Below are 26,610 nucleotides of genomic sequence, written 5' to 3' on the forward strand. Positions count from 1 at the left end.
TTGCATTTAATTAATTGATTTCTTAATTTGTTTTTGTGTTCATGTTTTTTGAGTTTAAAATGTTTTTACCTTAAATATGTATATTTACAAATAAATTCAATTTTGTACTTTTTAATTGGTTGCTGTGCTTCCTACATGTTGTTTCTCCCTGGCTACGTTATCTAACTGTTTGCTATTATTACATTGGCTTTTACCCGTCCTGCTACAGGCAGTCAGCCCCCATTTTGTGCTGCCTTTGACCTCCAGCTAGGCATTACACCTACAACACAGCAGGAGGCCAACCACCACTGTGCAAGGCAGGGTTGGCTGAACCCAATTCACAATGAGTGACCCCTCACTGATGTGCAAAATCAATGGCATGTGCAACCAGGCCCTGTACCCAACTCGCTTCTAGAAGCCAACCCCACAGTGGAGGTTGGTCATGGGATTGGCCTCCACAGAAAAAACCATGCTCTGAACCCACTCTGTGCAGCCAATACTTGCAACAATATGGCTTTACCATACAGCTTTGTCTTTGGCTAGGTTTTTGGAGCTGTAAATCCAAAAAAGCCTCATGTCTAGGTACCACAAACCCAAGGCAAGCTTTGCCAGCTTATGTGGCGCCATTCAAGGGTTTATGACTCTGAATCTATATCTGTGAATTCTCCTTAGGTGATGCGTGGGCTGGTGAAGCTAGCCGTAGGCTCACAGTACCTGGGCATGATGTTGGCCTGGAAATTGCAGATCTTTTTCAGAATCCTCAACACGTAAAGTGATAGCTATGTTCTGCACTACTTCTGTCAGTAATTCAGATGCCAGCACCATTTTACGTGTCAAGGATCTTTGAATCCAAGGAAGGATCTCCATATCTTGTAACTCGTTACAACTTTTTGTATATTTACTCCATCAGTGTCATTTGAAGGTCATCCCATTATGACCTTGCAATCATAGTGTGCTTCCCTGTCCCGTTATTGCCTTTTCATTATTTTCAGGGTAGGGTGAACGAACCCCAATACTGAAATGCCCACCACAAGGTAATTTTTTCTTTAACTGCTGCTTATAAGATCACTCCCAAATGTGGATCTAGAGATGATGATTGGTGAAAAGACTCCCTTGTACAATCAGATTCCCTTTTTTACTGTTTAATATGGTCAAATATTGCCATTGAGAGAACCTAGTGACTTGATAAACCATGAGGTAGAAGGCAGATTGGTTTTGTGAATGTCACAAGAACCCCGAGATGGCAATTAGGACCATGTTACACATGGTCCCGGATGTGTGTTGTTTCTATTACATATGTATTTTTAGATAGCTTGAACAAATATTTCTCTTTACAGTGCAGTTAACAATAGGACCGGATCGAGGTTATAATGTTTAGGTTTACCTTTAATGATTAAATGGGATCTAAAACAATGGATATGGGCCAATAGATACCAGATACTGTAGCTGCAGCTTTTACTACATGCCAGACCTATCAGTCTTAAGGTGGCCTTCCACCAAACCTTTTACCTTCCCTCTCCAATTTTTGCTGATCTTGTTTTTGTTGGCCTTAGGATTCTGTGCATTTTACCACTGCTAATCAGTGCTAAAGTTTTTGTACTCTCACCCCTAAACCTGGTAGAACTGACTTATAACTAATTGGCTTATTTAATCTATTTGTTAGCCCCTAATAAAGTGGTACCCGATGTACACGTGGTCTGTAAATTAAATGCTACTAGTGGGCCTAACGCACTGATTGTACCACACACTTAAGTAGCCCTGTAAAACATGTCTCAGGCCTGCCATTGCAGTTTTCAAGTGCCATTTTGCCCTAGCAAAGACACCCTTTTGCCTGGCCCAACCCTTGGTTTTTTAATACATATAAGTCACCCATATGGTAGGGCCTTAACCGGCCTAAGGGAAGAATGCAGTGAATTTTAATCGTTGGACATGTACTTTTAACTTTTACATGTCCTGGTAGTGAAAAACTCTTACATTAGTTTTTCACAGCTGCAACCTCTACCTATCCCATAGGATAACAATGGGTTTTCTTATTACATTTAATAAGTGCTAACTTTCAATTGGGAGACGGTGGACAGGTCAAAGTTGGTGTCTAAAGAATTGTAATTTAAAGCCCTCTTTAATGGCAGAGGTGGATTTTAATTCACAATTCTGAAAATGCCACTTTCGGAAAGTAAGCATTTTCTTGTCAACAATTTGGTGCCTGCAGCCTGTCCCTGGGTCACATAACTAGATATAGCTGGCAGTTGGTCTTTGGGTTTTGCTCCCAGACAGTGATACAAAAGGAAGGTAGGTTTTGGCAGCCACTCTGCCTTCACGAGGAGGCAAAGCTGTCACCTGCCAGAATTGCACATCACAAAGGCCCTGTCTGAACACACTCACAACAAGTTTGTCACTAGTCTTTTGTTTCCCAAGACACGTTTGGGCTAGAGCAGAGAATGGAGAGGGTGCCTGACACCTCAGGGGGACACATCTGGACCTGTTGAAGGCTCAGAAGAAGGACTGCTTTGCTGCAATAAGGATGGCCCTGTTGGCCTTCTGTGCTGCCTTGCTTCCCTGCTCCCCACCTGCCTGTCTAAGAATGACTATACCTGCATCTTGAAACCAGGAACACAAGAGTGATTCCAGGTGCCAAGTGACTGGCCTCCTAATCAGAGCCTCAGGGACAGAACAGGGTCCAATAACCTTGTACCCAGCACCAGGACTCTGCCAGATGGATGCAGGCAATGTCCACATTTCATTGGAAAGGATTGGGTATGCCATTTTTTAGTAAATCTTTCATTGCCCTAAAGATGTGAGCCCTACCAGTGGAGTGGTCCACAAACAAGGCACTTGGACCAGACGGGATCCCTCCTGACTTCTATATCTCCAACCGTAACCTGTGGGTATTGGCCTCAATCAATGATGCCTCTGTGAAAGCCGGCCCCCTGAACCCTGGGCTACATCCACTATTGTCCCTGTTTTAAAAAAGGAAACTGAGGCAGTACCCATTGTTATAGGCCGATCTCCCTGTTGGACTCGGTGGTTAAGGTGGTGGGACATATCCTATTAGATAGGCCGACCAGCTGGCTAGACGAAAACAACTTTTTAGTAGATGATCAATATAGTTTTTGCCCTGGACGGTCATCTATTGACCAATGTTTGAACCTGTTTATGATTCCTAACAAGTACACAGTTTCCCGCCTTTGCATCATTCACCTGGCCTTTATGGATTTGTCATCGGCGTTTGATCGCGTTAATAGAACCAAGCTCTGGCAGACAATGTTCACCATCGGGGTGGATAGAGACATTGTTCTCTTTCTATGAGATCTTCATAGGGACACGAAGGTGGAGGTTTGCTACACACAAGATTTTGAGGTTACATGCCAGTTTCCAATACAGAGTGGAGTTCGGCAGGGTTGTATCCTGGCGCCTTTTCTGTTTAATCTATATATTTACAATCTGGAGAAGTTTTTAGTGAAGTCCAAGGTGGGCTATCCCCAGGTGGATCAGCATGGTCTGCCTGTACTCTTGTACGCAGACAATGCCGTCCACATGGCCCGGACTGCGAGGGGTTTGCAAAACCTGCTCAACACTTATGTTCTATTTATGGAGGAACAGGATTTGTTGATCAATACCTCTGAATGCTGTGTGATGTAGGTGGGACCCTGTTCAAAAAAGTCTTATCCCTGTCAGGCTGGGTCAGCTCCAGTCCCTAGGACTAGTGTCTTTTCTTTTCTGGGGGTCTTGGTAGATGCTAATATGAATTGGCAGAAAGAAAGGAGATCTGTTCTGGGCCAATGTTGCTATTTTTAATTTTGCCTCAAGTTTGGGAAAGAGACAGATCGGGGCTCTTCTGAAGACTTACAGGGCCATGTGCATTGCTAAGGTGTCTTATGGTAGTGAAATCTGGGGATATATTGCTCATAATGGACTGCAAACAGCCGAAAACTATTTTTTGAGACAGCTCCTAATTGTACCCCAGGGAACCTCCACTTTCCTAGTAATGAAGAGTTGGGTATGGCTTATTTTTCTGTCCTGTTGGCCTTCCGCCCCCTTTCCTTGTGGACAAAACTATAGGTCAATAAAGGGACCACCCTTAACAAATTGAATTTGAAGGACTGTATGGCCCTGGACTCAACTACATTAAAGAGCGTTTTATGAGCCTGGGGAGAGCCGATTTATTTTTTAACCCGGAATCGACCTGTAGCAAGGATCCAGGAATGGCAAAGGAGTCCTATTTTAGACAATGGACTCTAGATATGGAAGACAGGGAGCTAAGGAAGGCTAGCATACGTAGGTTTATTATTTTGAAAACTGTGCAAGCACCAGAACCGTACCTTTTAGGGCTACCAAGCTCCTATGATTGTTTTCTATTGACCAGGTTCCTTTTTGACCTTTTTTATCTTCTGCTTTCCCATTCGTGTGAGAGGAATAAGGATCAGAGTTGAATGCCCTGTGGCTGCGACGGTATGTCTTCACAGGACATGCTCCACTTCCTAATGTAATGTAGGTATTATGAGTAACCTAGGAAGACTTATATCATCCCTATCCTAAAAAAAAGGCTAATTTTAGGCAGGCGTGTCCAGCCATTAACTTTTTACAAACACTCTCAGGTAACACTGTAGTTTATGTTCTTAGCTTTATTAAGTCTGCTGTTAGGCTCAGAACCAGTTGTGATTAACAGTCGAAGGCTTATTAGGGCTGGATGTGATCTTGGTAGCACTCTTATCCCGTATCCCAATTTATGTAGTCATTTGTAACTCTATTTAACACCTTAGCTGCTATGGAACGTCCAGCTCCAGTGCTGAACGTTCTATTGCGCAGGTGCAGCTGGAACGTCCAACGGCCGACGGCAGCACTCCTGAGGTAGTGGTGCCGTCGGCAGTTGGACTGGGCGCAGCACTTATGAGGTTAAAAAAAAAATCATAATATAATAGTACCTGTGTATTCATGTTAGTACTATTTGATGTGATATGGTAGATGTTTTACAGATATGATTTTTTGTGTGTATATTGCTTTTTTTAATTTTATGGTTGTATTGCAAAAAACGAATAATGTTGAGTTGATTGATTGGTTTGGAGGTTGTCATTATGACAATGAAACCCGTGTTTGACAGGGAACCATGAAATATTTCCCCATACATCATGGTTCCCTGTGAAATATAGAGCTTATTCGGTGATTAAACGTTGTATAAATAGAACATTTTAAAGTATTTACAAAATATTTAGACATTATGAGCACTATCCACTCAATCACTACATGAACATATCCTGTCCTCAGGATGTGGGTAACTCATGAACTCAGACCACACATACCACCATAAACTTGCTACTTGTAAAAAAGGGTGTTTTACACATCATGCCATTTGCTGACTGTAGAAATAAGGGGCCATATGTATCATAGTTCCGTTTTGCGAATTCCAAATAGCGAATTTTAAGGAATCGCTATTTGGAATTCGCAAAACGGTATGTATGTACAAAATCGCTTTTCTATAGCGATTCCTTACCATTCCTAATTTGCGATTAGCAAATTGCTAATCGCAAATTACCCATTCATTTCTATGGGCCAGGAGGCCCATAGGAATAAAGGGGCAATTTGCGATTAGCAATTAGCTAATTGCAAATTAGGAATTTTTTCAAGGGTGCAGGGGTGTCTCAAGAGCACCCTGCTGCACCCCTGCAAAAGACATTTGGGGGCATATGGCGCACATACATGCCCTAAGGGCATGTATGGGCGTCATATGGCACCTTTGGTTTGTTTGAAAAAAGCATTATTAAAAGAATTCGCAACTTACCACCAACTAGAAGTTGGTGGTAATTTGCGATTCCTTAATGGCATATTTTGCATTTTTTTTCTTTGATACATTGCATTTAAGGAATCGCAAAATTTGCGATTCCTTAAGTGCAATCGCAAAATAAGGAATAGCAAATTTTGCGATTCCTTATTTTGATGCAAAAATGTTTGATACATACCATTTAGGTATTTAGAATTCGCAAAGGCCGAAATTCTGCGAATTTCGGCCTTTGCGAATGCTAAATAGCTTGATACATATGGCCCTAGGTGTAGTTAAATCTAACGCAGCTTCAGATTTCAGCAAGCTGTCTACAGACCTTAGCTGACACCAAACATTAAACTATTATGTTTTCCCTTTAAAAAATGTTTATTATTCCCAATCCACTCGCAAGGAAACCATGCCTCAATCCACTGCTGTGTAATCCTTTTTAAATACTATCACTGTGGAAGGCAGGGAAGTGCTGCAGCACGAGTTTGATATTGTCAATAGGAGGCTTGGCAGGGGTCACCCCCCTCTCTCTGGGCACGGTTTCTTCTCGAGAGATGTTTCTTGATCCCACGCCCTTCCGCGGTGCAGCGGGTCTGCATTAATTGTCATCTTGTGCCTGGGCATTGTTTTTGTTCTGCAGCTTATGGAGCTCGCGTCTGACTGGCTGCCCATCTCTGGGGAATTTAAGAGTACTTGAGAGGTTGGTGTGCACCTTGTTCTCTCGCACATGACCTTGAGCAGGCTTTGATTGTTCTTTGCGCAAAAAAGAATACAAAATCCCTTTCCATGATACACACATTTTCTTTGTAAAAGCTAAGGGCTCGGCTAATGCCTTCTTCTAATGTATGTCGATTTCTATTCTGCTTGTTTACTTTTTTTTCGTGATTAAAGCAGAAAAACAGACACTGCAACTCCTTTGAGCTACACTGCTTTGCAAGATACGTCTGGGGGAACATCTGTATTCATTGGTGAACGCTGAACAAGTGCATTCTCAGACAGCCCGCCTCTGTGACCTTGTTATCTGTTTATACTTCCATGTATGTGGCTCTAGAGCACCTCAACAAGGCGCTATCAGATTTCTTGGTTGAATCCTAAGTCACTCAAAATTGCGATTGCTTTTCGATTTAGAGACCCGCTGAGCATTTACTAAGTTCAGTGGACCAACATTGCTGCTCTAAATAAAAAAAGTTAAAAATAAGTATGTATATCTCTCTCTCTTTGTATGCATATATATATATATGTACGAGTTTACACGGGTGGGCATTAAGGAAGAAGTACTTGAACTTTTAGTTTTTTGTACATTTGTACCTTGACCTTATCAATTGTTTGGGAAGTGCGCTAGACATCTGTGTTATATTATATTGATTATGCTTAAAAGCCCATCCTGGGCATAATATGTTGAAGTTTAAGCACTGATTGAGACATTCAGACACTCCAAGATGGCGCCCACGCTCCTTTCCCTTCCCTGAAGGCATGTCCTATGTTTATTTTCATGACCCTGATGCATTAACCCCTTCGCTGCTGATGACGAGCTCAGCTCGTCATCAGCCACGGGTGGCGTGTGCTGATGACGAGCTGAGCTCGTCATGTAAAGCGGAAAAATTAAAAAAGCAGCACAGCGCAAAAATCGCCGCAGCAGCGATGCAGTTAAAATGTCGACGCCTCTGCCGGTTCGGTAAACTTAGAGAAAGGTTCTGACCGAAACGCGTCAGTTTGCTGTGATTAAATACATTTGAGAAACGTACCTCCGTGAGTGCCTCCTTTCTTCCTGCGAGAGATTTTCGCTTTTGGGAGGTGGAGCAGTATTGGATTTGCGAGTGCACCCTCGCAACGGAGGCACCCGTCTGGGAGTGTGGCGCTTTGGTGCTTTTTGAGCTGCAATATATATATATATATATATATATATATATATATATATATATATATATATATATATATATATATATGCATTCAATACAGAAGAGAATCCCTGCGTTTCTAGCAGGAGAAAATGAGCCACTCCGGTGTGAAGTTTCAAAATTTCAAGGTTTATTCTGGCAACAAAAGACGTGTTTTGACTTCTTCACAAAGTCTTGGTCACATATATTTTCAATATGAAAAATCATGCCAAAAGACAAACACGGATGAAGACGGTCGCCTGCTGATAGCAAGCGTCCAGAGAGGCAACGATCGGATACACGTTGCCAACATCTATGGACCAAATTCTGAAGACAAACAGTTCTGGCAAATGGTGGACAGCAAGCTCAGTGATCTACCGCAGGAAGACCTTCTGATCGCAGCGGGTGACATGAACAAGACGATGGATCAGGCTACGGATAGGCACCCGACCAGACCAAGCCACAACTCCCAAAGCAGCAACACCCTGAAAGACCTATGCATCAAACACCACCTAGCAGACCCATGGAGGCTACAGCACCCAACAGCGCGTGAGTACACCTTCTACTCGCACCCGCACAATTCCTACAGCAGGATCGATTATATACTGATGTCCAACAACCATACACACCTAATCGACAACACGGAGATAGCCCCAATAACCATCTCCGACCACGCGCACGTATCCCTCGCCCTGAGCGGCAAACACAACGACAACCCGACGAGAAGATGGAGACTGAATGACGACATCCTACAGAACAAAGAGAATGTGAAAGAGATAGAGGAGGCACTAAAGGACTACCTTTTTTTTTTTTTTAATTTTATTTTTGGTGCAAAACAGAGATAGCATCGACATCATCATCAGTCACATATTCATATACATTCGTAGGGTCTTTTGAAACTACATAGTAAACGTAAAAGGATAAAAGATGTAACCGCCCTCTGAGGTCCTGGCGTGAGTCCAGCCATCTTGGTGACATGATGAAAAGGAATATACATGTATCGTAAAAATACAGTTTGCATTTTTTTTTTTCTTCTTTTGTGTGTGTTTTGCCTTTAAGAAACTTAAACAGTAAAAAGAGCACACATAGTTCGGCACGTACATGAGGTAGTTTCATCAGTATCTCGCATCACAGTCCATCTACAAAGGGACCAATCAGTTGTTCCTAAACCCCCTGCCCTTTTCCACCCCCCCCATACCATCTTCTTAATGTAAGTCCCGCCCGCATCCGTGTATATCACCCCGCAATCATTCACACACCCAATCAGAGGTCCTCGTCACTCTCAGATCCCTCGAGATCGTCCTCTTCCAGTGGTTCACATATATCCCCCCTATAGGAGTTCCAGGGCCGCCATACCCCATTCCATTTGCGTGGATTATCCCTCAGTTTGTACACCACCCTCTCAGTCAGCATGAGCATGTCCATGTTGCGGATCCACTGGGCTAGTGTGGGGAGATCAGCCGACCCCCACTTCTGGGCTATATCTCGTTTCGCTGTCACCATCCCCACCGTAACCCAAGTTCTTGCATAAAAGGTGAGGTCGGTTGGCCCCCAGATATTCAGCAGGCACAGTCGTGAGTCTAGAGTGAGGGAGGTGTGTAGTGCTTGGGCCATGGTGCGTAATACCCGTTGCCAGTAACTCACAATCAGTGGACATTCCCAAACCGTGTGTAGGAATGAGCCTTCTGCTCCGCAGCCTCTAAGACAGTACGGATGATCAGCCCTGTGCAGTTTGTGTAGCATCGTGCGAGTGTAGTAAATCCTGTGTAGAATTTTTAACTGCACCAGGTGGAATTTGGAAGATATGCCTGCTTCACGTGGGGATGCCATGGCTGCGTTCCACTCGGTTTCGTCTAGATCACCCACCTCCAGCATCCATTTGTCTTTCAGTTTCCCCAGTGGATCAGGCATATTGTTAACCAATTTGCGGTATGTCATCGATGTCGCCCCTTCCTGCAAGTAGTCAGTGAGTAGACGGTCCTCCAGCGGGGAGGATTCGGGTGGGGATGTGTCGGGCGGGATCGCAGCTTGTAGTGCATGTCTGACCTGAATGTACCTGTACAGCTCTGTGTCCCCCAGCTCATATTGCTCCTGCAGAGTCGCAAAGGAGATTACTCCCTCCCTCGTCCTCATGTCCCCCACCGTGGAGATGTCGATGTTGTCCCACTGCGTGAAGCCCTTGGAGCGCCGCAGGTGGCCCAACGCCTTCGCGTCCCACAGAGGTGTGAGTTTCGTGACGATCCCATCCCATTTCAACTTCGCCTGTGCCTTGTACCATACTCGAACTGTGTGTTTCGTAGGCCCGGTAAGTTTTGCCGCCACACCACGGTGGTACAGTGGGGCCAGTAAACTGTTCGTACCCAGTTGCGCCCTGACTGCCTTGAACGCTGGATCCTCTTGCGGGGCGTGTATCCACTGATTAAGGATTTTGAGCTGAGCCGCCCAGTAGTACAGCTGTATGTTGGGTAGCGCAATGCCCCCGTCATACCACCCCCTGTTCAATTTTGCGTGTGAGATTCGGGCTGGTTGGTTGCCCCATAGCAGGCCTGAGATCTGTGCCGTTATTTTCTGGAGGAAGCTGTCCGGCACCAAATGCGGAGCGTTTTCAAGGACGTACAGGAAGCGTGGCAGAGCCATCATTTTAAAGAGCGCTGCCCGTCCTAGTAGCGTTAGGGGGAGTTCTTTCCAATGTTGTACATCACCACGGAGACGGACTAAGGGAGGCTGCAAGTTCAGTCGTGCGAACTCTGCCTCGTCCCGGGTGATATGAATCCCCAGATATTTGAAGGACGTGCGTGCTAGTTCTAACGGACAGGAGTCCGGGAGTGGCGGAAGTGGTCCCCGTAGCGCAAAAATTATGGACTTAGCCCAATTAATGGTGTAGCCCGAGATTCGCCCATGTGCCGTACAGAGAGCCAGGAGGTTAGGGAGGCTCTCTCCCAGGCCTGTAAGATAAATCAGCATGTCGTCCGCGTAGAGGGACACTCTGTCCTCCCATTGCGGGGTCCATTGAATTCCTTTCAGGAGTTGCGTATCGTAACCGCCAGCGGTTCCAAAACCAAAGCGAAGAGAAGGGGTGAAAGCGGGCACCCCTGTCGCGTGCCTCGTCCTAAGGATATGGTTCTGGAAATGTGCCCATTGGCCACCACTTTGGCTACGGGGTCTCTGTATAGCATGCGTATCCATGAAATGAACACCGGGCCAAAACCCATACGTGCGAGTACTGCAAAGAGATAGTTCCACTCCACCATGTCGAACGCCATCTTGGCGTCCAGTGAAAGGATCGCTGCCGGTTCCCGTAGCAGTGGGACTCGCGCCACTACACCATGCACCCTGCGGAGATTTAAAGCAGTGCTACGATGTGGCATGAAGCCGGATTGGTCCGGGTGGATCAATTGGGGTAAACACGGCAGGAGCCTGCTCGCCAACACCTTAGCGATAATTTTGGCCTCTGGGTTTAGCAGGGAAATGGGTCTATAAGACGAGCAGTCGCTGGGGGGCTTACCAGGTTTCGGTATTGCTACGATAGTTGCCATCCGTTGATCCGGCGGCAGCGTACCCTTCACTCTAGATTCTTCGTACATGTTAAGTAGGGGTGTGCTCAGGGACTCCGACATAATTTTAAGCCATTCAATGGGGATCCTGTTGGGGCCCATAGCCTTGCCCGGATGAAGGGCGCCGATAGCCAACTGAATCTCCTCCACCGTCAGGGGCGCATCTATGTCTTTTGACGCCTCTGCTGTCAATTCCGGCAGGGGAACGTGCTCAAGGGCAATCCGGACCTCATCTTCTCCCACCACCGTCTCTGGGGTATACACTTCGGTAAAATAATCCGCGAGGACTTCCACTATCTCGTCGGGGCGGGTGTGGTTGTTGCCATGTGGGTCAGTAAGTTGTAGGATGTTCTTCCCTCCCCCCTGCCTCTTGTCCAACCATGCCAACAGTTTACTGGCCTTGTCCCCGATGTCATAGACCCTATGTTGCGTTGCCGCAATGTCCGACACCGTGATCCTTCGCAGGTGGTCAGTGAGGCGACCCTGATGGACTTGGAGATCATGGAGAGTGTCATCCGAGGGATTTGCCATATGGGCTGTGTTGGCCCTCTCGAGGCCCAATTCGATGTCCAAGGCCTCTCGTCTGTGTGCCTTTTTATGATTCGCAATTACGGCTATGGCCTGGCCCCTGAACACTGTCTTGTACGCTTCCCATAATGTAGAGGGGGAGTCCACCGAGGACCGGTTTTCCTCGAAGTAGAGCCGCGTTGCCTTCTTCAGGTCTTTATTGATCTGGGGAACTTTTAGATAGCCAGGGAAGATCGGAAATAACCTTTGTCGTTTCGTGGACGTGGTGGTGATCGTCAAAGTGAGTGGTGAGTGATCTGAGGCACCCCGTGGCTGTATACTTGTCTCGGCTACAGTAAGATGTCCGTTAATCAAAGCGAAAAAATAATCTATCCTAGAGAGGCTGTTGTGTGTGGCCGAGTAGTACGTGTATTGCTGCTGGTTAGGGTGTAGTGTACGCCATATGTCCACCAACCCCTGTGCATTCAGAAATGTCTGGAGCCTGTTGGGCCCTTCTATGTGTGTGCGTGGTGGGAAACGGTCTAAAGTGGTCGTGAGTGCCATGTTAAAATCCCCACCTATGAGCAGGTCTCCATCAGGGAGGGTCAGCAAAAATTTGCCAAGATCTGGCAAAGCCTCAGAATGTAGTGCTGGTGGTATGTAAACAGAAACTACGTTTAGAAGTTTCCCCTCCCACTGGCCATGAACTGCCGCAAATCGGCCATGAGCATCGGTTGCTGTAGACTTTACAATAAATTGGGACGATTTCTTCTGCAGGATACCCGTGCCACGGGACCCCGAAGTAAACTCAGCGTGTACTATCATGTGATAGCCTCTCCTATCTAGGGCCTTCGTGGCCGCCCCCGTCAAGTGTGTCTCCTGTAGGAGAATGAGAGCCGGCCCCCGTCTCCTTATCCCCTGCAGCACCAGCCCCCGCTTAATCTTATCCCCTAGACCTCTGACGTTCCAGGACATGACAAGCAGTGGGTTCGCTGTGGTGTGACTATCCGTTGCAGCCATAAGAGAGACAGTGATCCGCCATGAAGCCCCCTCGCAGATTGGCGAGGTGGCAAGTAGAGGCAGGTGTAGGGCAGGCGTGACTGTATCTCACAGTCCATTCCCCCAGTGCCCCGAATAGACCAGATGCTCTCAGTTACGTAAAACATGCCTAGAAACATACATGTGCTTAGAACATGAACCTGCAGGACCAAAAAGTCCCGTAGTGCAAACTTACCCAACTCCTGTTCCCCCCCCTCCCTGCCCCCCTGCTGCACGGACTCAAAACTGCCCGCCCCCCCAACTGAGCAGAGTGCATACCCCATCCCCCAAACAGTGTACTTGCGCGTTGGGGTGAGGGACTCTCCGCAGCCGGCAGTCTCTCATTCACACCCTCGGAGGCCCTTCACCCAGTGTCCAATGGCGGGAAGCGCGTATGCAGCATTAAAGTCTCATTACCAAAACAAGTATGAAAGTTGTCCAGATGGTCATTGTTCTTCGAACTCTTCCCTGCCACCTTCTGCTCCCAAAGAGTCACTGTTGTCCGGTCCCCCTCCCGAAGCCTGGGAGTCCTGGCGTTGGCCTCCAGTTCGATCTTTCTTGGAACGATTTGTCCGTCTGTGGGTCTGACCCGGTCTCCATCCCTCGAGCCACTCCTGTACGTTTTCAGGGTTGTCGAAGAACCACGTTTTGTTCTCCGCCACCACCCGCAGTCTCGCAGGAAAGAACATTGAATATGGCAGTTCTCTGGACCTCAGTTCTTTTTTCACCTCAAAGAACGTTCGCCGCCGACGGGCGACTTCCGCTGTGTAGTCGGGGAAAATGGCAACGGTAGCGTTTTGGATCTTGAGAGGAGGGGAGGTTCTGGCTGCCTGCAAGACTGCGTCCCGGTCACGGAAATTAAACAAGCGTGCCACTATGGGTCGTGGGGTAGCCCCCGGTTTCGGTTGACCTCCCGGGACTCGATGGGCCCTTTCCACTGAAAAAAAGTTGGACAGTCCCTTCGGCTTTAGTTCATTCGTTATCAGGCTCTCTACGAAGAGATCCATAGCTTTTACGCCTTCTGATTCCGGCACCCCTATAATGCGGATGTTGTTTCGCCTAGAACGCCCCTCTTGCTCATCCAGCTTCTCCTGGAGCATTCTATTGTCCTGCGCCATCTTCCCCATTTCTCATTGAAGTTCTGAAACGTCCTCCACAAGGGATTTTGTGACCACCTCCATGCTCCTAACTTTCTCCGACATTTTGTGGAGGTCCTCTCTAAGTAGGGTGACATCCGTGGAGATTCCGCCGACGGTCGTTTGCAGTTGGGCCAATGCGAGCATGACGTCGTCTAGTGTCGCTTTCTTTCCTCCTGGAGAGTCGGCCGCCTTGCCACCTTGCTCCTTCCCCGCTGGGGAGACGGTAGGCTTGTCGGAGGTAAATCGGTCAATACGGGTCTGTGTGACGCCGCCCTTGGGGCCTTTCCCCGCCATGCCGCTAAATGTCGTGCTCCTCGTGCCCCTACGCTCCAGGATGTGAGAAGCGGTGTGGACCCCCTGTCCAGTCCGGTTTGGCTAAGATTAGGTCTCAGCGGCGTCCTCCGGGAGGCGAGAAGCGTCGATTGTCGCCAGATGCGTAGCGACGACTCCGATCAAGAAGATGGCGGACGCCCACTTCGATCCCGTCTCCTGGACTCTCGGTGCTGCTGGTGACGACCGCAGAGTCGGTCGGGCGCCAGAGACCACTTCGCTAATCGCCACTCCCTTGGTCCGCGCGGATCTCTGCATCCGACTCTCCAGGACGTACTCGGTCTATCGGCTCCTCCGCCTCATGGGCACTTCCGGTCTAGATCCCCCGGTCAGCATGCACTTCCTGCTGGGTCGACAGCCAGGGGAGGTCCCGGCTCAGGAGGTTGGGGCAGGCCGATCCGAGGCTTCGATGTATCTCAGGCAGCGGACGTCGGATCTTGTCGCCGCTTGTCGCTGCTTACTCCACCCGGTCCTGGGTTCTGGTACCTGCCTGTAGGGCTTGTAGAAGTGACGGATTTTGTGTCGGATCGACGAAGAGGCCGCTTCAGCCGCGGAGCTCGTCCCTTATGCTGCCGCCATGATCGGCTGCTAGCCACGCCCCTCCTAAAGGACTACCTTGAACACAACGACAACGGCGAGGTTGGGAAAAGCACCATCTGGGACGCCCTCAAAGCGACACTAAGAGGCAAACTGATAAACATCAAATCGAGAATGAACAGGAGCAGGAACAAAAAAATCTCAGAGATAGAAGACGAAATAGCAGCACTGGAAAGAGGCCACTGCGCAAACATAGCAGACAAGAACACACTCACCACGCTCACAAAAAAGAAATACGAACTGAACAAAATTCTGAGCGAACGAGCAGGTTCGTGGCTAACAAAATTCAAATCTGTAGATCTGTGCAGGGCCAACAAAGCAGGGAAACAGCTGGCATCCTACCTCAAAGCGAAGCAAAGGCAACAAACAATAGCAGCAATAACAGACAAAACAAACAAATCGCAAACAACAAACAAAGGAATACTAGAAGTCTTCAGACAGTTCTACCAAGAACTATATTCCGAAGATAAGAACCTGAGCAGAGATGGAGGTTGCGCTCTCCTAAAGGACATCAACCTGCCAGAACTCAAAAAGGAGGAGAGAGCACCCCTCGAAGCAGACATAACGAAAGAAGAAATTGAAGCGGCAATCAGCCAGCTAAAACGGAACAAAGCGCCAGTACCGGACGGATACACCACCGTGTTCTACAAAACATTCTGCCAAAAAATCAAAAGAATACTGTCGGAAACATACTCCGCCTGCATACACAACGGCAAGATGACAAACACCATGAGTGAAGCCAACGTCACAATATTCCCCAAGGAGGGGAAAGACCCTCAGTACCCACAGAACTACAGACCCATTTCGCTGATAAATGTCGATTGCAAAATCTATGCGAAGGTGCTGGCAAACAGACTAAACAGAGTCCTACCAGACATCATCCACAACTCACAAGTGGGATACATCAAACACAGACTATCGCAAGACAACACAAGGTTACTATGCCACCTAATCAACCACACAACACAGAGCAGCGAGCAGGCAGTCATGATAGCGCTGGATGCGGAGAAGGCTTTTGATAGAGTCTTGTGGCCCTTCCTTAGGAACTGCATGGCAAAGTTCGGCCTAGGGGAGAAATACATAGCAATGGTGATGGCCCTATACAACAAACCCAGAGCAAAAATAGTGGTGAATGGAAGCGCATCTGAGACGCTCACACTAGGAAGAGGAACCAGGCAAGGATGCCCACTGTCACCAGGTCTCTTCCTACTGGCACTGGAACCCCTACTAGCGAAAATCTGAGACAATGAGAGGATTACGGGTGTTAAGGTCAAAGAGAAAACAGTCAAACTGGCAGCATACGCAGACAACATCCTTATCACAACCACAAACCCATCAACATCAATAACAGCGCTCATGGACACAATAGGAGAATACGCAGAAGCATCAGGGTACAAATTCAACAAAGACAAATCGGAGTGCAAACCAATGAACATCCATACCACAAAAGAAGTACTCGGGAACTCAGGCCTAGCCTGGCAAACAAAACCACTCAAATACCTAGGGCTACAGTTTGGGAGAGACCTAACATCCACACTACAACACAATGAGGACTCATTGCTAAAAAAAATAAAAGAAAGACTAGAACTGTGGTCGCCAAAAAACATCAGCTGGTGGGGAAGGATAGAAACGATAAAAATGATGATAACACCTGCAATAAACTATACGCTAAACATGCTACCAATCCCAATGACAGAAAGCTTCCACAAGAGATTGGACAGCATGATCAACACCTTCCTATGGAGAAACAAAAGACCCAGAATCAGCCTACCCAAACTGAGACTAACGAAAGAACTCGGAGGCCTCAACCTGGCAAACTTTAAAGTCTACCAATCAGCGTGCCTGGCGAAACAAGGGATGGCATGGATTGAAGACACGCAACCGTACAAACCAGTCTGGCTAGAGCTGGAGAAAGATCTCCTGGGAGGTCTTGACCCGATAGCTCTACTAACGGCAAACAAACACCCCCTAAGGTCGAACCCAATACTGAAGCACACCAGAGAAGCGCTGATGAAAATTGACAGGCGAATGATACAGAAGCTGAGAGGCACAACATGGGAATCCATCTGGTTCAACACAAAAGTAACATATCAAGGGGCAACAATGAACAACGACACATGGATCAAGAAAGGAATCGGCCTCCCCAAACAGATGGAAACCAAGGGGAAACAGCTAACTTTTTCAAACATACAACAACTAAATGACCTTCCAAACAAAGAGCTATACAACTTTCTAAAGATCAAAACTGCCATAACCAGAGCTAACTTACACAGAGAAGAACCGGGCATCGTCAAATACGTAAAAACCCTAAACTCAGCAGGCCACCAAACCGCAAAGATCTATAAACTACTAAGCCCTTCCACCCTATCGCAAAACAAAAAAACGACAAATTCATGGGAGACACTTCTAGGCAGACAGCTAAATGAAAAAGAACAGGCACAAATGTGGAGCTCAGCGACAACGAACAAAATAACCCCACAACTGGCACAAATGAAATACTGGCTCCTCCACAGAGCCTACTGGACCCCGTCCAGGCTCCACAAAGTTGGCATCGCAGAATCAAGCAACTGCTGGAACTGTCAGAAGGAGAAAGGCACCCTCGAACATCTCATCTTCGAATGCGTGAAAGTCAAGAAGCTCTGGGCGCAGATCAACGCGTTCATAAACGATATGCTCAAAACAGACTTAACAATCAGCTATGCTAGCCTGGCGACAGGGCACCTAACCGTGAACCTAAACAACAGAGAAGAGAGAGCCCTACTAGACCTGCTACTCACAGCGGCCCTAAAGATAATCCTAACGAACTGGAAAAACACTGCAAAAGCAAACTTCAAAACATGGATTAACTGGGTCACCTTCCTGAGAGGAGCAGACAACATAACAGGCAACTTCTCGAAAGAACACACCCCCAAGGGGCCCATGTGGAGCCCGCTCGATGAACACTTGAAGACAACGCATTAACCCCCCCCCCCTTCTTCCTTTTCTTCTTTCTCTTCTCTCCTCTCTCACCAGGATAAGCCAAGAAATATATTTAACACAAGTGCACTGTATACAAGAAATACGATTTGCCAATGTATATTCCACTTATATTTTTCAATAAAACATTTTTTTTTATAAATCAAAAAAAAAAAATCATGCCAAACCTGCAGCATAACAAAAGCCCTCCATTCGAAAAGCAGGTGAGAGATGATTTTTATTCTTTCGCAGGCAAGCCAAGTAGTATGGCATTACGCGTTTCAACCTATAAAAGGTCTTTATCACATGCAGCATCGAGCACCAGCTGCTCGCAACTTAAATATTATGGGACGGTAAACAGCGAGGGAGGACACAATGTAGTGTCAATCAGAGCTAACTTTTAAACAGTGCTTTCAAAATGTAAATTGCATAGTGCAGCCATTTGAAACAATGTCCAAATTTGTAATGCTCTGATCATAGTAATGCCCGTAATCCTACTGCAACATCCATAATGATTTGCAATTGTGTTTGTGAGTACTTCCTAGTGTCCTCCTCAATTGCAGTAATAAAAATGTAATGTCTCAGTCGATAAATATGAGAAAGAAATTGCCCATCCTTACTTGCATCAAGGAATAATTCCATGTCGTGCCGGTGGCAGTTAAATCACATTTCATCTCAGAAGTGTTCGGCCTCGTGCTCAAGAATGTTTGGTGTTCCACTACCCGCATGGCTGCCTGTTTTCTTTTTCCTTACAAACTTATATGTATTCACTGGAAAAACCATAGGTTTCAGACATGTTATAGTTAGGAATTAGCATTTAAAAAACCTTTGAAATTCTTTCAAAAAACCATAGGTTTCAGACATGTTATAGTTAGGAATTAGCATTTAAAAAACCTTCGAAATTCACTGAAAAAACCATAGGTTTAGGGGTGTTATAGTTAGTTGAACATTTCACTCGTACAAAACCATTGAAATTCCCCCGTTATAGTTAGTTGTACTAAGTATAACTCGCACGCCCGCAATCCACTGCTGATGATGTCACATATTACATCATTCATGACATGGTCAGTGACATCGGAATTCGTAGTTCGGCTGATTTTAGAGGAATATTTGTACGTTTCAAAAATCGACACTTTGAAACTTTTCTGCTGAAAACCACACAATGGATTCCTATGGAAGGAAATACATTGTACAATAGTGAAGGTAGGGGGCGTGGTTTGCGGTGACATGTGTGCAAACATGCCCTGTGGCGCGTTTTAAGTTGGGGAATTAATTCCTCTTCAATCCTGCGGTCCCCTGGGGGCCAACTAGCCCACCAGGTACCTCCAGTATGCACCAGGGAGCTGCGCTGCAGAGTGTTGTAAAAAGGGGCGTGGCCTCTGAACACCTCTCTGCAATGCAGCTCCAGGCAGGGTCCCTCTGCGACCCCACCAACAGGCCTATGGGTTCAGTGTATTCCTACCCTGCCACTTAGTGTTTTTTTTCCATTTCTTTCTTAGGGGTCAGGACTGAGTCCCAAGTCCTAGGATGGCTGCTATCACTTCCTGGTTGAGTGGATAGAAGCCGAACAGACCTCATTATGAGATCTGTCAGGATCTGCGGTGCCTCTGCATCCCTAGATATACAAAGTTTTTGAGCATTAATTGCTCAAAACTACTGAACGGATTTACACCAAAACACCAAAAAGCACTCCTTCTGAACCTAGATCTAGCTTTGTGCCAAATTTGGAGTTAATTCAATCAGCAGTTAGGCTGTAGCTGTGTCTAAAGTTCCTATGGGAAAATGAATAGGGAAAACCTGTTTTGAGACACCCCTCTTTTTCCTCACCCCTACTTGATAGATCACCTCAAAACCTTCCATATGCAAACTAGGTAAAAAAGAACAATTTTTGGCATCCTCTCATCATGCACATCCAAGCGCCAAGCACAGCATTGGAATGGCAGGGGGTTGGACATAGGGCCTCGCCCATGGAGGGCGTGTGTGGTGGCCTAAGTATGCTAAAAAAATATTACTTTATGTAATGCGTTGCATTTATATTTAGGTCTGGGAACTATAAATCGTGCCCTAAGCTAACTGTAATGTGCGTCCTCACCATGCACTGCTAATCACCCCACCAATTACTTCACTCATAAAGTCTTCAAAGACCCCATTGATAATATCACTGGAGCATTTGCAAGTAATAATTGATAAGAATACAGGAACGTCACCACATTAATATTCACAGGGACAGGGACTTCCGGGAGTATAGAGGTGCCTCACAGATATATATATATGTATAGATCCAAAAATAGGTTGCCTGGTGAAAGGAGGCCCAACACAGGTAAGTCCAATTCATGCCTTCTTTATTAGTTGGTGGAAAACAGTGTTCAGGCGACCTGCAGTGTTTCACAAAAAAGTAAAGCCCAACGCGTTTCGTGATAAAAATCACTTCCTCAGGGGCTGCAGGCCAAATGCGAGAAAGGAATCAAGGCAGTTTTTTTTAAGTATTGCTCCCTCCCCAGTGGGCGTGGCCATATCAGTGGCCTGCTGGTATTTGGAGTCCCGGTGATAATAATTCCAGTAGTTCACGTATAATGCCTCCTATCTGCATTTCATAAACCCAAGTGGGTTGTAGTTCACTGTGGCAGTCTGACATGGGAAACATCATTTACCACGAAGGCATTACCACTACTCACGTTTACCACGTGACACTTACCACGCAGGGTGCCTTCCACGCAGGGTTCCTTCCACGACGTCTTTGCCACGCATTAGGGGGATTGGGGGGTTGGCGGGGGTCGGCTGGGGGAGGGGCGGGGGGGGGGCCTGGGGGGGTCTCCCCCCCAGAAAAAAAAAAAGGAGCGGGTTAATTAAATAAAAAAAAACGCACTTCCGTACCAACGAGGATGCCACACACGGCGTCCGAGTGTCAGTTTACTGCCCTGAGCTCGGCTCTAATTGAGCAGGCGTCGACGGCTTCCTCCAGAGCGGGTTAATTACATTTTTTAAAAAAACGCACTACAGTAGCACTGAGGTAAAAGGAAAGTGCCTCCCCCAAAGACGTGCCGTTACGGCAGTCCTTTTTTAATTTTGGCAGACGTGTTTTCACGCTTGTTTCGATGGTGGATGGAAGGTACGGGCTGCTGGTGAAAGACAGGAAGGTGTCAGGTAAGAAAATAATCTTTAGCATTTGTGTTTGTGTTTAGGACGTAAAAATGCGTGGTATGATCCTTCGTTGCAAATTCCAGCGTGGTAAAGCCACTTGCGAACTAAAATTCGCGTGGTATTGCCATGCGTGGAACTTGTATTCGTGGTAACATCATATATTCGTCTGACATACTTGTTAATTCCGCCAACGGTGACAAACCTGTTCCAAAGCTGCAGCGCAGGTTGGCACCACAGCGGAACTGCCCTACATGCAGCAGAGCACAAGTAAATATGTTTGCCATAATCCCTTTGTAATACCTTTTCATAATGAATAGGTAAGCCCTTTGCAATCTGACATAACTTTTCCAAATGAACAAATGATCCCTATATCCTTTATTAATGATTTGACCCCATAAATAACCCAGGCCTTCCATGTGGAAAATAACTTACCCACAAGGCAATTATCAGGCATGCTCTTATAATACAGATATCTAGAAAAAAATGTGAATAATGATGTTTCACACAACAATATAAAATCACTCCTAAGAGGACATAACAAGAACTCTCACAGAGCCAATCTCCTCCCCCTAAATTTCGTCAAGGGGGTACCCAACACCAAAACCCTTGCCCACCATGGCAAGCAGTGGGAATCCATCTAAGAAAATTCCTTTTAAAGGTCTTTAACACAGTATAAGAACATTCCGGCATTAAAGTATTTTGCACTTAATATATATGTTTTTCCCAATACATAAGTCAAGCTCACTGCCTTTATCATAGCTTTTCATAATATATATTGGATGTGACATACCTTTCTCCATGAAACAATCAGGGTTATAGCCTTTGTCATTACCAACTCAAGTCTTCTGTGGTTATCATAATTGCTGCAATACCGGCGCACAACTTCCGATCAATCAAACCCCGTATCAACGCTGATCAACACATGGGTGCTGGCAAATTCCTCTCTCTGAGGTGGTTCGTAAAGCTCTTTTCCTCTTGATCATATAATGTCCGGCGACAGGTGTGCCATCAAGCTAGACCTGCAAACGATTAACTGCTTGTAATAACTCCTCAATTCAATTACATTCTGGCAGACATTCATTGGGACATACCAGTATTAGAGCCATAGGTTGGCATCCTGTGATAACAAAATGCCAGCAAACATCAATCATGAGCACCAGGTCTTCTCTCTTTATAGAAGCTATAAAAGATGACATTCACAAGAAGGACCACTATTCCCATTCAGCAGATGCCATTCAAAGTGCAGAGGTTGGAAGATCAGTGGTGACATTATATTCACCCAAGACCATTTTTCTATTGATAGTTCGAGACATCAGTCTCATCATCAAAGAAAGATTGGCCAAATTACTACAACACTATAAAAATGTTAGGAACAATTAAACACCAATACATAATTGTAAATATGTTATTTGTATCCGTTATATATGTTATAACCAAGCTCATGACTGTAAGACGATGGACATTTCAAATGAAGACCAAGACCCAACCACCAAACGCTTATATGTAATACGTGTTTGCCAAATGAAACAGCGGAATGTTCTAAATGTTATATGTATATCTGTATCCTGTCAAAGAAAAACAATAAAAATATATTATAAAAAAAAGCACATAGTGCTTAGTCAAACAATTAAAAGCAGCATAAGTTATAAAAACATGCATAAATCGTTTCGGGCGTGACGGCTTATGCTAGTCCTAGTGCTCTTGTTCTAATTGCCCTGGCTGTGTACACAAACGTCAAAACAGCCACAACCACAATCGAGGTAGGGTCACTTTTACACATTCTAAGAGCTTCAACTCGGATTTGTAAGCTAAGGGATCTACACAAAGGAACGGTCCATTTGTTTCTAGGTTTGGCATAGAGTGGGCAGAAAAACAACAGGTGCTTGCTGCTTTCTTGAATATATTTACAACAACTGTCAGAGTCTACGTCTCTACTTCCTCCAGTTTGCAGTGAAAGCAGATTATGAGAGGGTCCCATGCCTAAATTGAAGAAAGAGGGTCCGAGTACACACTGGGTGGATTTAATCCAGGAATTCCTCCGCCTTAGTTACAGATTTGTGCAGAAGGAAAGCACTTGTTAAGCGGCCTAGCATGGATGAAGACAGTGTTGTAGCAAGGTCAGGTTGTACCCTGTGCGGAAAATTCCTTGCCATCCACGGTTTGACCAAATCGCAAAAATATGTGTTTAAAACACATATTTTTGACATTTTGTCACCACCCTCAGTGATGACACTTGTCACACCGGGCTTGACAAAATGGCAAAAATGTTGTGTTTAAAACACATATTTTTGCCATTTTGTCACCACCCTCAGTGATGACACTTGTCACACCCGGCTTGACAAAATGGCAAAAATGTTGTGTTTAAAACACATATTTTTGCCATTTTGTCACCACCCTCAGTGATGGCACTTGTCACACCCGGCTTGACAAAATGGCAAAAATGTTGTGTTTAAAACACATATTTTTGCCATTTTGTCACCCCCCTCAGTGATGACACTTGTCACCCCCGGCTTGACAAAATGGCAAAAATGTGTGTTTAAAACACATATGTCTGCCATTTTGTCACCACGCTCAGTGATGACACTTGTCACCCCCGGCTTGACAAATTGGCAAAAATGTGTGTTTAAAACACATATTTTTGCCATTTTGTCACCCCCCTCAGTGATGACACTTGTCAATCCGGGCTTGACAAAATGGCAAAAATGTGTGTTTAAAACACATATTTTTGCCATTTTGTCACCCCCCTCAGTGATAACACTTGTCACACCCAGCTTGACAAAATGGCAAAAATGTGGTGTTTAAAACACATATTTTTGCCATTTTGTCACCACCCTCAGTGATGACACTTGTCACACCCAGCTTGACAAAATGGCAAAAATGTTGTGTTTAAAACACATATTTTTGCCATTTTGTCACCACCCTCAGTGATGACAGTTGTCACACCCGGCTTGACAAAATGGCAAAAATGTGTTTAAAACACATATTTTTGCCATTTTATCACCCCCTCAGTGATGACACCCGGGGCGGCCCACACCCACTGCACCCCCTTCCTACACCACTGGATGAGCAGTCCCTATTACTAATAACTTAGGGGCTGTTCACCCATGCCACTTCCGGGTGCTGGAGTAAAACAGTTTGAGTAAACATAAAAAATGAGACAATCAAACTTTACACACTTATTGTAAAAAAGGCACAGCTCTATCAGTTTGTGCGTCCTAATTATGTGCAAAACCTATCTTATGGAGATGGGTGTTGGGCTTAATATATGTTCAGCATTTAGCTTCTGAAAGCACTTCTTTCCAAAAGGCAACAGCTCTACCGACCAGTGGTGTGCATTTAATATTTACTACCTAAGCGTCTCACTTCGGGGACACGTTAAGGTTTAATGCATGCTAAATATTTGGAATTCTTATTGACCGAGCGTGCTCTTGAAACAAATGCTGCTTTGAAGAAAGAGCTGTGCAAACGTGACTTTGGATGAATGGTTAAATAATGCATTTTCATTACAAAGAGTGAATAGTCCTTTCTGTCCTGTTGAATTACATTTCCATATAAGGGATTTTTGCATCCTCCTGTGGGCAAAACTCTTCTTCAGACTTATAACTTGGCGATATTAAATCAGTCTCGGAAAAGTGCCATCTATTTAATGCACGAATGTATCAATCAACAGGTGAAAGGTGCTGACGTACTTTGTTAAGGCTCAGAACAACTGGGGGCCTCATTTATGAGGTTTTGTCGTAGGGCAGCACCGCCTGCAGTCCTTCCTGCTGCGCTGCCCTATGGCAAAAGAAAAGGGCAGGAATGTGCCGTATCTATAAGATACAAAACCACAAAAGTGTGCCTACACCCCCCTGCTTCAATACAATTCAATGTATGACGGCCAAACACTAGTTCTTGTAGTTTGACCAGGTATTTTTTTTTATACCATTCATTTTTAACTTTTTTCGAAACTTTTTTTTCTTTTTAAATGTCAAAAAAGGAATAACTGTATATTTAAATATTTACACTACTGATTGAATTGTATTGAAGCAAGGGGGGTGTAGGCACACTTTTGTGGTTTTGTGTTTAAAGAAAAGGGTCCAGCCTACCCCACACCCTGATGGACCTAACTCCTTTGGGTTACAAAAACAAAGTATCTATAAGATACGGTGCATTTCCAGTCCTTTTTCCCTGCGTCGGCGCACAATGGGCTGCCGTGGGCCAACGCAGGCACCTTTGCACCATGGTGCAAGGGTGTCTGCGTTGCAGGGATGATTATTTTTGAACAGGAAGGTTTCCCTTCCTGTACAAAAATAATCACAAGGCTTTTCCTCTTTCTATGTGTGCTGCAGAATGCAGCACACATAGAAAAACGAAAAAAAATCAAGATATTTCTCCCCGTTGCGCCTCCGCTGTGGAGGCGTAAGCTTTTGGCACAGCCTCAGATTTATGATTTCTCGTAAATCTGGGGCAGTGTCAAAAGGTCATGGATTGTGATGGGAACGCCCCCAGCAACACCCATTGCACTGCGTTAAAGGGACTGATATTTATCAGGTAGCATGAAGCCCAAAAAAGTGGCTTAGTACTGCCTGATGAATATCACGCAGGCTTCTGCGCCACAGAACGTCACAAAAAGTGAAGTTCTGATGGCGCAAGGGGCCTCATAAATGAAGCCCTAAGTTTGCGCCATCACTGAGTGCTGCACAGCCACACATCAATATTTACTTTGCAGTGTATAAGGCATTTTGGGCTAAGGGTGCTCTTTTTCCCAGCGCAAACAAATGCCCTGTGCTGCTTTGCATAACTCTGCATTGCTTTGTTACTAGACGGCATCACTGGTGTGTTACTTGGGCAGACCAGTTCCATCACCCATAGGTGTTTACTCAAAGCCCAATATACTAAGAGAACTAAACTGGGCTTTGCCTAAAAATGAATGCCACCTTGAAGCAGGCATTAACAAGGCTGACATGTAAAAATGTTTTCATGTCTCAAAAAACCACCAGAGATTGCATGAGTCCTGAAGTGGCCTCACACATCTAATGCAAGGGCTCCTTTAGAATGTGTCTAGACATAGGAATTTGTAATTGAAGGGTATCCCCTGGGGTCACAGTAGAAAAACAACATTTTTTTTACCTTCCCGGACTCGTCATACTCTGCTTTCTCCCAGCAAATATTGGCAGTAGTACCACAGAATTACTGCCACATTACAGCAAGATTACCGTGGAACAAAAAAAAAGACAGTAAGAAGTTGGGTGAGTGTGCATTCGCATTTTGTGACATGTGGGGTAGACCAGCAATGGTGGTGGGGGGGAGGGGGGTTGCATATGGGGGTGTTGGGTACAGGGCCTTGCCACAGGCCATGCACGGTAAATGTTGGTCGCCTACAGGGCATTGGGCTGCCCATCCCTGCGCCACATACGACTGAAGTCATCTGCATGGGGTTGGGCACAGGATCTGGCCGCAGGAATTGTCCTGTGCACAACCTCTGGGACCGCACAGCCAAAGGTCGAGTTCTGCAGGAGTCTTGGGATAGTTAGGTATGGTAATTAAACCTTACTTCATGTTAAAAGAACCCTAGAAATTCATGGGAAACAAAGCAAGGACAAATTGACTTTATAGTTAATCATGGTAATTCCTTATTTTACATTAAAGCACATTTAAAAATTCACTGAATAAACACAAAGGCGTAAGGGATTTTATAGTTCGGTGAAAATGTCAATTAAAAAATAACATTTTAAACTCAAATACCC

This window comes from Lissotriton vulgaris, chromosome 10, assembly GCF_964263255.1.
Source record: "Lissotriton vulgaris chromosome 10, aLisVul1.2, whole genome shotgun sequence".
Classification (NCBI taxonomy): Eukaryota; Metazoa; Chordata; class Amphibia; order Caudata; family Salamandridae; genus Lissotriton; species Lissotriton vulgaris.